This window comes from Balaenoptera physalus, assembly GCF_965194825.1.
Source record: "Balaenoptera physalus genome assembly, chromosome: 3".
In the NCBI taxonomy this organism is placed as follows: Eukaryota; Metazoa; Chordata; class Mammalia; order Artiodactyla; family Balaenopteridae; genus Balaenoptera; species Balaenoptera physalus.
The window spans coordinates 149,729,444-149,747,217 of record NC_138890.1 but is presented as its reverse complement, the minus strand read 5'-3'; the positions used below and the strand labels follow the sequence as shown (position 1 = coordinate 149,747,217).

The window sequence follows — 17,774 nt, the reverse complement described above, 5'->3', positions numbered from 1 at the left end:
GCTCAACATCACTAATTATTAGAAAAATGCAAATCAAAACTACAATGAGGTATCACCTCACACCAGTCAGAATGGCCATCATCAAAAAATCTACAAACAATAAATTCTGGAGAGGGTGTGGAGAAAATGGAACCCTCTTGCACTGTTGGTGGGAATGTAAATTGATACAGCCACTATGGAGAATAGTATGGAGGTTCCTTAAAAAACTAAAAACAGAACTACCATACGACCCAGCAATCCCACTCCTGGGCATATATCCAGAGAAAACCATAATTCGAAAGGATGCAGGCACCCCGATATTCATTGCAGCACTATTTACAATAGCCAGGACATGGAAGCAACCTAAGTGTCCATCAACAGATGAATGGATAGAGAAGATGTGGTATATATATATACAATGGAATATTACTCAGCCATAAAAAGGAATGAAATAATGCCATTTGCAGTGACATGGATGGATGTAGAATTTATTCAGGTAATCAATCTTATCTTTCTAAGTAACAAGATTAAATATATAATTTGCAAAAAATATGGGTAGACAAAATCTAAACTATAATGGTTGGCACTGAGCATCCCCAACACCTAGAATAATACCAGGCACAGAGCAGGAACTCACAAATATGTGTGATTTAATGAATGATATAACTATCTGAATGTTAGGTAATTCTGACAGGTCTCTAACCTTTTTCACACACCCTGGCTCTTTGAGGCTGTTGTCAGCAACAACCCTCTAAGGTAGGCTAGGCAGGTTGCTATGCCCCCTTCACACACCTTATTTTATTGCCCTCTCCCAAGAATGCTCTTCAATTAACAAGATGACTTTATGTTTCACTAAAGGTTGTTAAAAGAAAAAGTTATCACAACAACATCTTATGTAAAACCATGACTGAAACCATCACTGTCCCTCATGCCCCTCACGTGAGAAACAAGATAAATTCCTCCTGTAATTAATACCAAGAAAACGCTTGCCTTGCCATACAAGGCATACAAATTTGTCTGCTCTCCCTTTCCTTCCTTCCTTCCTTCCTCCCTCCCTCCCTTTTTCCCTCCTTCCCTCTCTCCCTTCCTTTCCTTTTCTTCCTAAACAAAATAATGGAGATTCTGTAAACAAACATGGTTCCTTTTTATCCTCAGAAGTTTCCAGGAAGTTCAGTCAACCTTGTGGTTCTAACTTTGACATCCCAAATTCCTAACATAAATCTGTCCGACATTACAACAAATAAAAACTTAAAAAAAAAAAATTTAAACAATGGTCTCTGGTTTGAAAAAAAATTACTTGGAATCTTGATACATAAAACAGATAAAATATAACTTGAGAAAGGAGTTCAGAGCCCTACCAACTAAGCCTCCCTCAAAAATCCCCCACCTCCAGTGGCCCTAGATTCCTTAGGGTTCCAGTGATTGTCATTTGATCATCATTTGAAAACTACTGCTCTACAGTATTTTAAAAAATTATTTTAGCTGCCTTGTTTTGTGCATTTTTATTATAAACCACAAGAAAACATCTTAGCATTAGGCACATAAAAACTGTGTGCATTTCCATACATGCTTACATATGAGAAGATCAAAACATTAGATATTAACAATAGTTAGCAAGTAGGTAGAGCCAAGATTATAACCCAAAACTGACTTTAGACTCAAGCAGTACTTACGCTGGAATCTCAGCTTCTCACTGTTTAAGGTTGAAAAAGTTACTTAACCTCTCTCAGCTACAATTTACACACCTGTTAAAACAGTTACAATATCTACCTTACAACACCGCTTTGAGGACTAAATGAAGTAAAGTGTATAAATAACACTGTACAGTATTTGACTCATAATAGTTACTTTTTATTATCTTGATTACTTTTTGACTCCTACCACTCTAGTCTGATCAATATGTAATGTCAATAGGAAGTTTAAATTAAAAAAAAAAAAAAAAAGGAGACACTAAGTCTGGAACCAGGAAACCACAGGGACAACTGACAGCACTGAAAAGCAAGTGCAGGATGAGACTGGCCAAGAGAAGGAGTTGGCCTGGTAGTCATCAATGCCGTTGAGAGAAAGGTGTAATCGTCAAACTTTGCTAACAAAAGAAACTAGGTCATCATAAAAGGCCTAAAATGAGTCCAAGACTGAAATTTAAAAAAAAAAATAATTAAAGATTTTGTCACTAAACCAACTATCAAATCCAATAGATAAGGGAAAGTTTTGGCTTTCTTGAGCCATGTCCCAGCCATGTTACTTTCAAGGAAACACGTTAAATTGCCTGCATATGAAGAATTACAACTTCAGCAGAGCCATCAGGAAAAACACTGAAGAGCATTTATTGGCCTAGCCCAGCAAGACTCTCCTACAGCTCCTCTGTCAGACCCCTCCAACAGGAAATCTTTTAAAGCAATGCTTTAGCTCTACCACTGACATCTCCCTATAAACTAACGTGATGTTTGGCATGGAAGGTTGTTTATTTAGGTGTGTGAAGGTTCTGGCTGTTAACTTGGTGAGAAAAGTTATTTCTCTACCTCCCTACAGAGACCATCCAAGTACTTCTTAGACAGAGTGAACACCCATTACACACAAAAGAGGAGCTGGACAAGACTTCTGCAAAACTGAGTAGGTGAACCTGTGTCTGACACTTCCTTCCCACCTCTTTTGGCTGTGAGCCCTATTCCCTACTCCAAGCTGTCCTACTGCTAAACCCAGGTATCTACCCTGGGCTCTTGTTGCCAGGATTTTGTTATCATCTAATTATCAGCTGACACCCTTTCTCTCTTTGTCCTATCCTTTCAAGCAGGTTACAGTTGATAAGTTTTCCCAGGAACACTTAAATTTTAATTGTTACTTAGGAATGTTAAAAAGTCTTTAGAATTTAAAGGAATAAAACCAAACTGATAGAATTTGAGGTTACATAATGGGTCTGAACGTGATGTTCACAGGCTCACACAAGTTAATCAATCACCCTATTAAAGTGACCATCTGTCATGCCTACACTCAAGGCTGACCTGGGAAGAGACAGTCATTTCCCTAGAAACACCTAAGAGAAGAAGATTATAACACAAATATAAATAGATATAAAACCTATCTATACTATATGTATATTATCTATCTATACTATATACATATATATAGGAAATACTATATGCATATATATAGGAAACACTATATATATGTAAATATATGGTATACTTAGTACAGTATATAGTATATTTACATATATAGTACATATACACATATATAGGATAGTTAACACAAATATTGATATAACATACACATAAAGCATATACACATATATAGTATATACTATACTATACTATATGTATACTATATGCATATATATGATAATGTGTGTGTGTGTATATATATATATATTTTTTTTCTTTTCATGCACACCTAAGCCCTGTAAGTTTTTGAAATGTATCTAGGGAATTCATCTTGTAGGTCATACACATTTTGCAAATGTTACCATAATTATACCTTGGCTGGCTGCAGAGTCATTCTGCATCATTAATTAAGGATGTTTCTGCAATAACAGTTCATTTCCAAGAATATTCCAGAATAGTGTAGCTAGGCAACAAGGTGACTGCCAGAGAGCAGGCTCTCAAATTCCCATGAATATGGTTCATAAGGCTGAACTGCGAGAAACAGCAAGTCACAAACTCCATGCCTCCCACCCTTTTCTTTATCCTGAAGAGTATAGGATACCCCACAAGGCACAGACACAGGCCAAATACCCAGGGATGATTTCAACACTGACAACAAGTTCAAATCATTTAAATCCAGCAAAGTAGATGCCTTGGTGTGGAGAGACGTGGGATGATATGGAGAGTTGGGAGGAATGGAAGCAAAGGCAGAATATGAAGAGGAAGGTCTGTTAAGCACTGGGAAGACCGGAGAGGGAAAAATGGAATTCAAATTCTTCATGTGTAATTATCACAAGAAGGTGACAGTGAGTATTTTTTAACAGACTTAAAGTGGAGACTCAGGCCAAAACATCTGCGGAACCGAAAGGGAATAAAAGGCTTTATGATTGCCAACATCTCCATTCTGTTCCCCTCCCTCCTCAGCACCAGCAATGAGCAATAGATTAAAAAGGTGTTTGGACTGTCAGAAAATGTGATTGATTTTTCTACCATGCTATAAGAGCTGCTACATGCTGGAACAAAAAGCAAATGCTTTCTGCACATCCATGTCTGGGTGGAACTTTTATATTATTTTAACACCCATCAAGGGATAGCCACGGAGACAGGAAAAGTAATCTATATCTACAAAAAGGGTTTTTGGCCTTTCATTGTTCCTCTTTCCCTCCAGAACCCACTGGAATCTTACTTAAGACTAGAAAACCCCACAATGGAAAATTAATACAAATGGTCTTATCTATTTGCAGGACCAAAATGCGATGAAGAAATACGAAAGCCTGGATTATCTGAGAACTGAGCCCTGTAGGATGGAAGCAAAGCTGGGTGGAACTAATCATTTCAGAATAAATGAGGCTACACTTAATGTTTTGTTTTTCCATCCATCAAACTGACAGTCAAGTCACCAGAATAGAATTGATCATTGCTGAACTAGGAAAAGAAAGGCAGAGCTTGGAGCCACATGCCAGAATTAAGGATCAGGTGTCTTTTAAATTAGTGTGGACGGCAGATGGTAAAGTAATTACTATTAAGTAGTTATATAATTGCTTACTTAAGGTGAAAGGTCACACCTCAGTCTGTAACTTTGCCAGAAATAGACTGTCAGAAAATGTTAATCTTAGAAAAGACAAAAGGGCCAGATGTAATTATAAACAGTTGTATAATATAAATTCTGAATTCAGATTTTATATTATGCAACTCTATATTATCCTTCAAATCCACTAAATAACTGGTTTTTGAAGGACGTAAGTTTACTATAAAGGATCAATAATTAAATCTAAGCAACATCTCCCAAGGGCTTTTGCAAACATTAATGTCATTATTTCCAGTTCATATGGTACAGTTTACAGTTAATTCAATGGTAATTTTTTAATTGTTTTTCTGGGTCCCTGTAAGGTCAAGTTGCATGGGATAAAGAGTGAGGGGGGCAGTTGTATTGGCTTGCTGTAATTTGGTTTATTACTTTACTTTTAGAATGGAAATTGGATATAAGGAGGCTCTTACCTGGAGACTTTCTGGGGCAGGCAAAATTTATGGTAGTGGTACCTTTTCAGTGACTGTTCTGTGTTTTTAGAGACTGAGAAACATCTGGAAGAAATGTGAGTTACAGGGGAAAAAACCCTCAAGGGATATGTGCCCTATGATCTGAGTGATTATTAGCATTTAGGTTTATTTCCAAAATGTAATGGCTGGAATTTGTTCTATTAGAAGCTATTACTGCTCTTGCATATTACATATTGGATAGCTGACACTTGATCAGGACTCCTGCTACCTCAGTTTTTTTGTTTGTTTGTTCTGGAGGAAGAAAAAAGAAAATTATTAACCATCAGGTCTGGAGTAGTTTAACAACCGAAGGAAAAAAAGTGCCCAAAAGGTCAATAAAAGGTTTGTCTGCTCTATTTTCCAGTCAATAAGAAATAGGGGTTTTTTTTTTATTACTTATGTGGGTAAAAAAGGGAGAAGCCAAGAGTATTACTGCTCATATTCTGGGAATAATTAGCATTTTATTAATTCTAACTAGCCAACATAGTATTATATTCCCCATACTGAACTTACTAAGACAAGAAAACAAACTTTCTCCAACAAGCCTAGGCCAAGGTAACCTCTCTTTCTTCTTAACTTTTGTAATATCTACCATACTATAATAGTCATTTGGGACATATATAAGCCACCATCTCTATCCAACTCACCTGTCAAAGATAACGCAAGACACATCGGTGAGACTGCCGCCTCCAAAGTTTACAAAGAAGAAGGTAGAGCACAAATTCCTCTATTCTTGGACACCTGAAAGTCTCTAGGGGAATGTTACTGTGTCCTCTGCCCAGCCTCACCCGCACTGGGATGCTGAGAGCAGAATTCTACCAAGTAAACTAGCTGAGATTTGACTGTATTATATTTCCAAACTGAATGTCCATGTTCCATCTCTGTATGCAAAACAAAATAAAACCAAACAGGCATCCTAGGGACTAAAAAGAGAATTCTTTCCCTCTCTCAGTACTACTCAAGACAAACAGTCTCTTGGTACCTTTAGTATATCAATTTCTGATGCTCTAACCTGTCCTTCCTAGTCCCTGAAGTCCTTAACAGAGACACTGAACCACATGCATATTATTTGATCAGTTCTTCATATGGGCAGAAAAATATTCAACAGCCCCCAAAAGATACGAATCAGCTTGTCCTTCATAATTATAAAAATGATTAAAAGCAACGGTGCTTTTAGCTATCCAAGGAAAATATCTATCAAATAGCAATCTAATTCTGTAGAACTTGGGTCAGCTTTCCAAGTCTAAATACAGCTCACGAATATAAAAATTCCTTTGTGCATCCATAGTAGCTGACATTCATTACTGACCTAAGGCCAATAGATAAATGGATGAGAGAAACCAATGATTTCTTGCCAGCCACATGGTAGACACTCATAAATACATTTTTCTTAATGGATCGTTTTATTTTTAAGTATTCCCTCATGGAGTGACATATGCCATAGAGGACAGAACTTTTTTCTTTTAAGTTAAGGAAGATCCACGAACCAGGAAATTTTGGTGCTCTATAATGAAATTTGCATAGAGAAAATTTTTTGAGAGTACAAACCCTTTGCTGTTACTTATAAACGTTTTCAGATTTAATCATAGGCAGCATGGTCTGAGGCTCAGAACATTGTATGAAGCATTCAAATTTATTACGCTTTATCATCTTGGTGATAGCTATGTTCTAACAAGACACTTCTTGTGAGCTACAGACAAGGAGAGTGAAAAAAATGAAATGTGCACCAATCTTTGTCATTTTTTATCTTTAATTAGATCCAAAAATAAGCATAATGAATGAAGGATTTTTATGGGTAAAACACCACCAGTACTCTCACTGAATGACTCATAATGATAAATAGGACACATTTCATTTTCTAGACTGAAAAAATTTCTCTCACATATGTTTTGTTATTTTTCAAATGTATGAAGCAGCGATTTTGTTTAATAAAATACATGTTCACTAAAAAGCTTTACTACACTCGTAATAGCTCATAGTCCATAACCCACTATGGATTTTCTCAAGTAACAGCTAAAAAGTAAAACTAGTATTATGTATGTGTGTAGGTATGTTTGCAGGGGGGGAGGGGGATGGCATAACATTCTGACGTAGTCCTCATCCTGAAAAAGATTCCAAATCATTGCTATGTGATTTGTGGCATAGCTTCTTCGGGCACAATCCCTACTGTGTACAACCCACTGTCAGCTATCTGCATCATGATTAACAAGTAGCACATGAATACGGTAGCCAACAGAACATGAACAGATTCAACCTGAGTAAATATCAAAATAAACATTTACATTTATAAGAATGCTACTTCGTTCTCTTTTTAAGTATTGTATGAATTGTAAGATGCTGCAACAGGCTGTTAAAGGAGACTCTGACATAATCTCTTCCAGTGGAGATTTTAAGGGATTTAATAAGAGAACACATGAGAGGCTAGCTTAGGTGGAGCATTGGGCAGTCATGCCTGGTGATTTTGAATGTGCTAAATGGTGTTTTAAGGTTACTTACAGCCAAAAGTTAATAAAAACACAAGTCAATCATTCCTTACTCTTAATGGACTGTTAGTTTCATACTTAACTTGGAAAATTTATTAAACTGTATGTGAATTTCAAGTAAAGGTTTTAATGAGAAACTTTTGATTTCTGAAAAAAAATGACACGTTGTATTCACTCAAGTAGTTCCAGAATGGAGAAAATATTGGCAACGAAATTGTAAGGGCTTCTTTCCACTGAATATTCAAAGCAAGGAAAGCCATCAGAGACCTTTTGAAGAGAAGGTTCAATTTTAATGGAGCAAAATTTATTTCAGGGACACAGTAGCTTCCTGGGGAAGAGTTTGTAGTAGTTAAAAAGCACTAACAAAATAAAATTAAAAATGGATTCTCCTTCTTCATACCTTGTATACATATAAAGGTCTACAAATGTTGGGGTGTGGGGAAGGTATTACAACCAAAAGAAAATGCCCCAGTCTTTCCTATTGGAATCCACGTATTTCACCCAATCAATCCTTTCTCATTTACAAAGGCCCCAACAAAGCCCATCATGCAGCAAGCTCTAGAGCTAACGTTACCATCCAAACTCACTGTGTCTTACCCTCATTATGGTTAGGTATAAGCCCAGCCCTCTTGATTAGAGACAGAAGCCACCATGTAAAAAAAGAGATTGGTGCCCACTGGTCAACTTTCTCTCCTATAATAAATGAAAACAATCTTTTGCTATAAAGTGGACTTAGTGGAAATAACACATTGCTATACTCAAAAGACTTAAATAGGACACTTTAAAGACTTAAATGGATGTAAAAAATGAAACATGAGTCATTTCTCTAGCAGTGTCTAGAGAAGACGTTACCCAAACCAGCCAACAGAATGTTTGAGATCTACCGGTACAAAATCGAAGTAATAGTTGTTAACGCAATAATCTACTAACTTATTTTTTTCTGAGCAACAAGATGTTTGGCGAAGTTGGAAGAGTTAAATAAGAGAAACTAGCATGCTGTTCCCTTGCTAAGAGAGCCATAAGAGAACAAATACAGTTGGATAAAAATAGTTAATATTTATTAAGAGCTTACTATGTTCCAGGCACTATACTAAACTATCATGCATTATTTCATTTAATCTTCACACTAATACTACCATGTAGGTACTACTATTATCCAAGTTTTACATAAAGAGAAATTGAGATTCATAGAAAGCTTGCTCAAGTTCCTACAGCAAAGAAATAGTATAACTCTACTTCCAAATCCAGTGCATTTAAGCATTACTCAAAGCTGCTTCTGTAGGATAGGTGGCTTGTCGGTACTTCTTGTCAGAAGTGTTACATGGACTTAAATAGAATTCTCAGGCCCAATTTAATACTGTGATCAGTTTTAAGGGCACAGAATATAAAATGCATCCTTAAATAGAATGTGTAAAATGAGACTGAGACAAAAATTAAGTATATAATCAACAATCTTTCCTAGGTATCCCTATCCCTGCATGAAGGTCAAAAAACATGAGTTTTATATTTCTTTGTTATGTATCTTTTGTAGACAGACTCTTTCAGCTATAATTCTTGAAATAAATCATTATTCTGACGTCATCACTTACAAGATTGTCTGGCATACTGAATGAACTGCTTGGACTAAAGTCAAGCCCTGTACTACAGATACTTTGAGCTATCTGAATGATATCCACCATGTATTACCATATAGTCTCAGTGGAAATCCAGTCACCATCAAATCAGCTCTTGTATGATATTGCTTCTTTTCCAGATTTGTTGTAACATGATACAGTTTGCATCTTGAAACAGCAGGAATAATCTCTTTTTCAACTATCTAGTCTCCCTCTTAAGTAAAACTGAGCAAAAACAAAGATTAGTTGCCTCTCTAATTTTTATTTTCACATTTCTCTAATATGAAGCTGAAATTGAATATCCTTAGCCACCTGGGAGGTGAACATCAAGTTTGCCATTGAACTAAAGACAGCTCCATGGTGTTATTATGCCTATGACAGGGCCCTGCTGCAGTTAAACTTCTGCTAATGCATATTAAACAACAGTTTAACTTTCTGGTTCCTTGCATCCTAACCCAGGTTTATTATTTTTGACCCTAGTTTAAAAGAAGGAAAAAAAAACCTTAGAACATATAATCTGGAGGCCAGGATAAAAGAGGGACTTGATTATGAAAAATAAATTTAAACAAATTTAGCCACAGGTGAACACAAAAAATGGGCAAAGTGCATAGTAACCACACATTCATTATGAACTGACATGCCTGTGCATGTGACAGTGAGCAGGAGGGAGGGGGGTGGTGGAAATATTAAAAGTACATGTTTCTACTAATGTAAACAGTATTTATGACCCTATTCATGGGCCTTTAAAGACAGTTGTTAGCACTGGGCACTGAATCAGGTTCTAGCCAGGGCCTGGCAATAGCATAACTCTAACAGTTAATATACACAGTGAGAAGAGGATATGAATTTATGCCTCCTGAGAATTACTGTATTCACAAATGACCACTTCAGCACAGCAGTTTTGGCCATCTCTCGGGAAAGAAAGCACCATGAGACTAGTTTGAAACAGGAAGAATGCCACCTTCCAGGTAACCAACAGACGTGGTGTCCTTTCTTGGGAAGGCAGGAGGACCTTGAAAAAACAGATTTTCTAAGTGCCAGTAGGTAATGTAGAAAGAGAAGGGGGGGAAAAAAATGAAGAGAGAAAAAGAACCCTTGTAGTTTTAGGCTGTCACATAAAATACATAAACCAAACAGGCCCAAAAGAACAATATAGATGAGAAAACCTTATTCATAAATGAGGAAAACCATGAACTCTTTCCTGTCTTCTTTAGAGTCCCTGGAGGTGAAAGGGCGGTCAAGCAACACAAGCTTTTACTTTCCCTCGCAGTGCATTTAATTGTGGACAGATCCTGTCAGGTATAATCTCTAAGAATGCATAAGATCCAGGGCTATTTACTGAAAATGTAAAAATAGCAAATGTTTCTGATACCAATTAGAGCTAAAAAATACAGAACTGCTACTACCTTATGTCTTGGAAAGTTAAAAGCAGATCACCTGACACTCATGGCCTAACTCCTGAAGGGAGCTATTGCTAAGTCAACGATGAGCACAGACTGAATTCCACCTTCAGCTCAACATTGCGCTGGGCGCCATGAGAGCTAGAGAAGGAAGTTCATGCATTCTGTGTGGTGTCTGTCCTCAAAGAGCTGAAAATACACTAATGCATGTAAGAGAATCTGGTAGCAAAGCAAGATACTGAATAATTAAGTCCCAAAAGAAGTAGAGCAGGAAAAGGGTGTGAAATTTCAAAGGCAGCTGATTAAGGCCTGGAACCAGGGACAGTCATATTGAAATAAAGAGAACAAAAATAGTAGCTAAAACTTATTAAGTACTTATTAGATGCCAAGCCCCATCCTGAGCACATTTGTATTAATGCACTTAATCCTCATATTACTACCACAGGATATGGTTATTCCTATTCTGCATATGAAGAAACTGAGATGCATAGGCATTAAGTACTGAATTGCATGCAGTTTTACTTTTGTCATAACTCATTTAAGTGACTCTGTTTTGGAATCTCTTCTGTTCTATTCGTCTATTTGTCTATGCCTGTCCCAGTATCACATTGTTTTAATTATTATAACTTTGTTCAAATTTATCTACCTAAAAATCATCAAAGCCAGGATTCAAAAAAAGACAGTTGAGCTCTAGAATTCCCTCTCTGAATCATTTTATTATTTGGAATTTGAGGAAAGGGAGAATTTGAGAGGAAAAAGGAACAGAGAAAAGGCCTTATGAGCAGAGCGTGTTTTTCTAGGATTAATCTGACCTGCCTGCTTTCACTCCGACAGCCATCACTTGTAACTTTTGACCAGTTTTTTTCTACTCTGGCCATTGGAGGAATACAAAATTATCTGTCAGCCTTATCTATAATTTTGGTTTTCAGAATTTTTCTTAATTGCTAGTAAGCACAAAATCAGATTTAAAAAACCCTTCCTGTTTTCTCTCCTTTCTTTATACTTAGATCCTGATGAGGAAGACCAAAACATTTTAAGATCCCTCTGAGTCCACAAAAGGAAAATTTATCCACTCACACAAAAAGGGTCCTTAAAGCTTTTCTCAGAGGACTGAACTTTTGGGATTGAGATGTAATTGGTAAACGGGCAGGAATGTGGCTTAGAGCACTGGGGCTAGAGACACACATTTTTGAGTTTCTCATGTTACCCTTTACAGTCACGATCTCCATTGCTTGCAGCTATGTTCTGAACTAGTATTGGCATCAGGAGAAGAGCAAAGATCTGAGCAGATGAAGGAAGATCCTACGAAGAGGAACTGTCATGAGAAAGAAAAAGACGGAAAGGAAGAAGAAAGTTCCATACCTTTCCCTCTTGCAGTCATCCAATCCTGACACTAGCAAACCTAACCTGGACAACATACTAGATGAAGCAGAAAGCTAACTAGCTACAAGTGGTGAGCTGGGGGTGGAGGCGGCTGTTTAGTAGAATACAGGTTCACACTGTGGAGCCCCAGAAGGATCGGGAACTAGATGCATCATGGGTCTCTAAACATGGAAAATACTGGTAAAGGATTCATTTAAAAAAAAAAAAAAAAAAGTTCTTCTCCTGCCACACAGAAGCCTGAATATTGATTTTTTTTTTTTTTTTTTTTTTTTGGCTGCGTTGGGTCTTAGTTGCAGCATGCAGGATCTTTCATTGCAGCACACGGGCTTCTCTCTAGTTGTGGCGTGCGGGTTTTCCTCTAGTTGTGGTGCACAGGCTTCAGGGTGCATGGGCTCCAGAGCGCGTGGGCTCTGTAGTTTGCGTCAGGTGGGCTCTCTAGTTGAGGCACATGAGCTCAGAGTGCATGGGCCCTCGGGCTTAGTTGCCCCAGGGCATGTGGGATCTTAGTTCCCTGACCAGGGATCAAACCTGTGTCCCCTGCATTGGAAGGTGATTCTCTACCACTGGACCACCAGGAAAGTCCCTGAATATTGATTCTCATAAACAGATTGAAACTGAAAGACTATAGACTCAGAGACATCAGGCACAGCTGAAGGCAGCAGTTCTATACTGTAAACAATAGGTTAAGTAAAAGTCTATTACTCCCAGGTTCTTGTTCATAATGCTAAAATCTAGGTTATATCTCTACGGCAAGACATGAGAGAATTCTTCTTTGGGGCAACAAACCACTCCAAAGGAAAGATCCAAGTAACGTCCTCTTAATACTAAGAGTCAAAGAAAAAGTACTTGAAAAAATGGTCAGGTTCTCCCCTGATCATTCTACAGTGACTTGTATTTTGACAAACCCATTCCACATCCACAGAACTTTTTAGAGTATTTCAGTAAAATATGAATGGACAGCCAAATATCACGCAATGTAGATAAAAGCATATATGGAACACCAACAAAACAAACTTGAAAAAGAAGGGAATATGTGGGACACCAGCAATGCAGCACAGAGATTTGAAGAAGGAAAAAGGTGAAAGTGAATAGATATAAAGGATAGAAGGAAAAACTCCAACATGCATCCAAAAGGAGTTCCAGAAATATTAAAAAATAGAGAATGAAGGAGAGGCAGCACATCGACAGCACCTAGAGAGTCTGTAACTACTAATTCCAGGCTCCATATCAGATCTACTGCTTTAGAACCTCCATTGTTGGAACCAAAGCATCTACATGGTGCTACAGTTTTACAGGTGATTCTAATGAACAATAAGGATTAAAAATTACTGCTTAAAACTGTGTCAAGTAATCCACCTAACTAATTCCCCCCTGGACCTTCATATAGTGAAAGAGCACTGAGCTAGGAGTTAAGAATCTCAGAATGAAATCCCACTCTCAATCATACATTAGTCATATGACCTTAGAAGTCCCTGTTAATCCTCTGGGAGCTTTAGTTTCCTCACCTGTAAAGTTCAGGAAACAATACACCTTCTATCTCACAGCTGAGGAGGGACAAATACTCACCCACTCACAACACCACGGGCACTGAGTTAAACGCTTAATGCACAATCTCCTTGGAACCTTCACAACAGCTCTTTGAGATAGTGCCATTATCAGTCTTACTTTATAAATGAAGAAGTAGAAACCTAACACTTTAAATAACCTTCATTTGAAAGTTACTAATATTAAGTTACCTGAATTTCTCTCTCTAGCAATTCACTCTTGCATATGAGTATCTATACAGAGTGAGAAATTCAAATATCTTAATATTTTCCCCCATTCTAAAAATTAGAGTAATCCAGTTATAAAAATCAGCACAGTAACCTCAAGTTTTCTAAGAAACACTAAGATTAGCCTAACGAAATCCATCTGCAAAACTTGTAAATCCCTCCCCAAAAAACTGAAAACGTGCCCCCATCATCACTTTAACACCAATTAGTCAAGGGAGTGCTGATGACTGTGTGAGTGAGTGGGAACGCCAAGTGTAAAAGGCCCTTTGAGGACTGTTCTGGAGGAAGAAAACCCTGAACATTTATGGAAATGTTTGCTCAGCTTAGTAATAAATGTCTGTAGCACTGGAGTGTCTGCCAGCATCTGTCTCTTCACACAATGGCTGCGTAAGCAGTTTTTAACAGACTTACAATCAAACTGGCACTAAGGAAGAGCAATAACCATAAACTGAATTCTCAATAATATGTTTTCAGGCAAAGGGCTACATGACTATTTCCAGATTTGATTGCTATGATTCATAAATTCCGAAGGCCTCATGCTTCTCCGTATCACAATGTTAGTTGGGTTTCACTAGTCCCTGTGGAGAAGTAGAGAATTAATTGCTTACAAACCTTAGGAATAAAGCCATCAGTTTGGACCCAATGAGAAATAGAGACAAGCTGGCACCTAAGCAGAACAGGTAAGAAAGCTGGATGCAAGCCTGCTATCTATGTACAGAAATATGCCTTTAAAAATTGGTTTTTGCAGCAAAACACTGCAAAATAGAACATGCACACAATATGATTATTCACATTTTAACCTAATGCAGGACTTTTAAGGCGAATTGCTTCCAAAAGACTCGTGGGTGTAACAACTCTTTTGGTCAATGCCAGGGGTAAAATGAGCCATAAAAAGCACAAATTTCAATGCTGGCAAATGTCATTGTTTCTAAAGATTGCTTTCCCCAAAAAGGGGTTTTAGATGAGATTTCTTTGAGTTTTCTGTGGGCTAATGGAAAGGCCAAGTTAATAGGATTATCTGAGCCTCACTCTAGATAATGGTCAAAGAAAAACTAAAAAGCCTTCAAATGTGAGGGAAAACTTAAAAAGGGGCATTACACATGAGTAGGCCTATGGCTCCCAAATCTGAAGTATGCACGGAGCAGGAGGAGCAGTTGTTCAAAGACCACTTGGCCATTTGGATGCTGCAGTATGACGGGTTTTACTCTGCAGAGAGCCAGTAATGACAGCTACAGAAGTCATCAGAAAACCTGACTCTAGAATATTTGAGTGTGAGGAAAGCGAATGAATGGAGGAATATTAAAGTCATTAGTATTTTTTACTTGACCCTGAAACCTTCAGTAACTCAAGAGAAACAGTGCAAAGAAGCTGTGACTAAGAATCTAAAAGCCTTTACTAAGTACCATATTAGCCTTGGTCAAACCAAAGCCAAAGAGGATTAATAACAGCAAGAGCTCCTATACTCTGTGCCAAGCTCTTTATGTGCATTAGCTCGTTTAATTTAATCTTCTGGCAACATTATTAATCCCATTTTACAGAGATACATAGTTAGGCTAGGAGACATTAAGTAACTAAATTGCCAAGGTCACAAAGCTTGTAAGGGAGGAGGCTAGGATATGGACACAGGTCAGTCTGACTCTAACATATGTCATTTAATGATCCCTGAAAGAGATTTGAATTTCAAAAATTCATTTTATTTATCAAAAACATTTTTCAAAGACCAACTATCAGTCTAAAAAATTCCAAATAATATTCAAATAGCCTCCTAACTGTATGAAACAGAAACTCAGTCAACCATACAGGAATAAAATTCAATCAGAGACAACATGGGGTTATCTCTGATAACAAATCATGTTCAATTAGAACCTCTCACAGGGCTAGGGACTGCACCCTACAGTCTGTGCTATTGTTGGAGAGTTCTAATTACTATTAAGTTCTCAATACTGAGTTGAGAGACTTCCCTGGTGGCGCAGTGGTCAAGACTCCACATTCCCAATGCAGGGGGCCCAGGTTCGATCCCTGGTCAGGGAACTAGATCTCACATGCATGACGCAACTAAGAGTTCGCAAGCCACAACTAAGGAGCCAGCGAGCCGCAATGAAGAAGCCAGTGAGCTGCAACTAAGGAAGCCACGAGCCACAACTAAGGAGCACGCCTGCTGCAACTAAGACCAGTGCAACCAAACAAATAAATAAATAAAAATAAATATTAAAAAAAAATACTGAGTTGAAATCCTCCTCCATTTAACTTCCATTCATAAGTCCCTTTCTACTCTCTCTTATATATAGAAATAGGCTGAATCCCTTCTCTACATTCTTAGAGGCAGCTTGGATGTCACCTCTCTGTCTTCTCTTACCTAGGTATCAGTAAAATAACATCAGTTTCTTCAACCATTCCTATTACAGTTTTTGTCAACCTTGACCCTCCTGTTTTTATCTAGACTCATTTCTCTTTATGAACATCTCTCTCCAAGTATGATACCAAATCTGACTAGATACTTCTGGAATGGTCTAACCACTAGGGAGTACAGTAGAAATACTATGGACCAATTCTGCTATAGACGTTATTACTTGAACCCACAAATCGCCTTAGCTTTTTTGGCTGTCATGTAACACTCCTGGTTCATTCATATTGAGTCCTCAGTCCTTTCTGCACACTCCCTCATTCTAGGCAAGTGGATTTGAGGTCCTAAACATAAGATTCTGTATTTATCTCAATAGAGTTTTTTTCTTATAAAACTTGATTAAACCCTAAACTCTCAAGATTGGTTTGTGTTACTTTCAAGCCAAAGACTAATGCAGATGCTAGATCCTACAGAGTTGATTTTTTCTCCTTCGGCCACTTTGACCAGCAATGTTCCAAATGGTGCCTGCTCTGTCAGCTCCCAGAGTGAGGACAATCGTGTTGCATCACAAAGCCCTCTGTTGACCCATGGTAGACATGTAGTGGGAACAATAAATACTCTTTGCTGTTTTAAGCCATTTGGGCTTTGGCATAGCTTGTTTCTACAATCTGGTCTGCCCTGGTGAATAAAAGACATCAAGTGTTGTAACATAGCAGCTGACTCCGTAGGTACCAGATGCTATTTTCTGCAGTTCATCTCTCCTACATAATTTAAAAAGCTGAAATACAGAGACGTCATCCTTCACTCAGTGTTACTAGGACAGAGCTCCTCGGAACTGCTGTCCCATCTGTGAAATTTGCCCCTACCACTTCTGTATGTACACACCCCTCCTTCTCAGGTGCTTTTTTCCCTTCAAAAACAGAATCCTGCCAAGAGCACTGGTTTTAAAGTCCAAAGATTGCTTCACCTTGGACTGGTATGGTGACTCCCAAGGTGGATGCATGCAATTCTTGTCCAAAAGACCACAATTACAGCATCATGCAGACATCCAAATATTCAGCTTAATTGCATATGTCATGTTCTTTTGTTCTCAAAATGCCATCACCACACAAAAGAATTCTATGTTGTTTTCTCTGGTGGGTGGTTAGGGTGGGATTACATTATTGAGAAAGACAGGAAAATGTTCAAATAAAAATTATAGACGGAATTTCTAATATGTGACAGGAGGAATTTGACCTTTAACCAAATAGCTAGCCTGGGGAGATACTGGAATAGTAATTTAATAACTCTATCAGGTACCACAAGATAGACTACTTCAGCTCATATTAATAGATACTGTACCTAAATAGTGACTGTATGACGCAGTATGTCATTTAATCACTACCCACTGTTTTCTCATAAATTCATGTGTAGTTTTCTTTTTTCCTAATTAGACTGTAAATGACTAAAGAGCAAAAATATCTTAGATTTTATTTAAACCAACTACATCTTTTAGTCACACTGAGTCTATATAGGGAGTCCTCAATCAATATCTTTTTAGCACATTTTAATGATAATTTTGATACTAATAATGAATTTATAACATAATTAACTAAAAATATAACCAAACCTCAAAAAAGCAGA

The 17,774-nt window shown here is 37.6% G+C and overlaps 1 pseudogene across 1 annotated transcript in view; it reads right to left on the bottom strand.

Annotated features, from left to right (window-relative positions):
* Positions 1-17,774, bottom strand: part of LOC309656871 (coiled-coil domain-containing protein 167 pseudogene) — a 586,379-nt pseudogene that overhangs the window by 546,875 nt on the left and 21,730 nt on the right. The gene's annotated exons all lie outside the window — the stretch shown is intronic.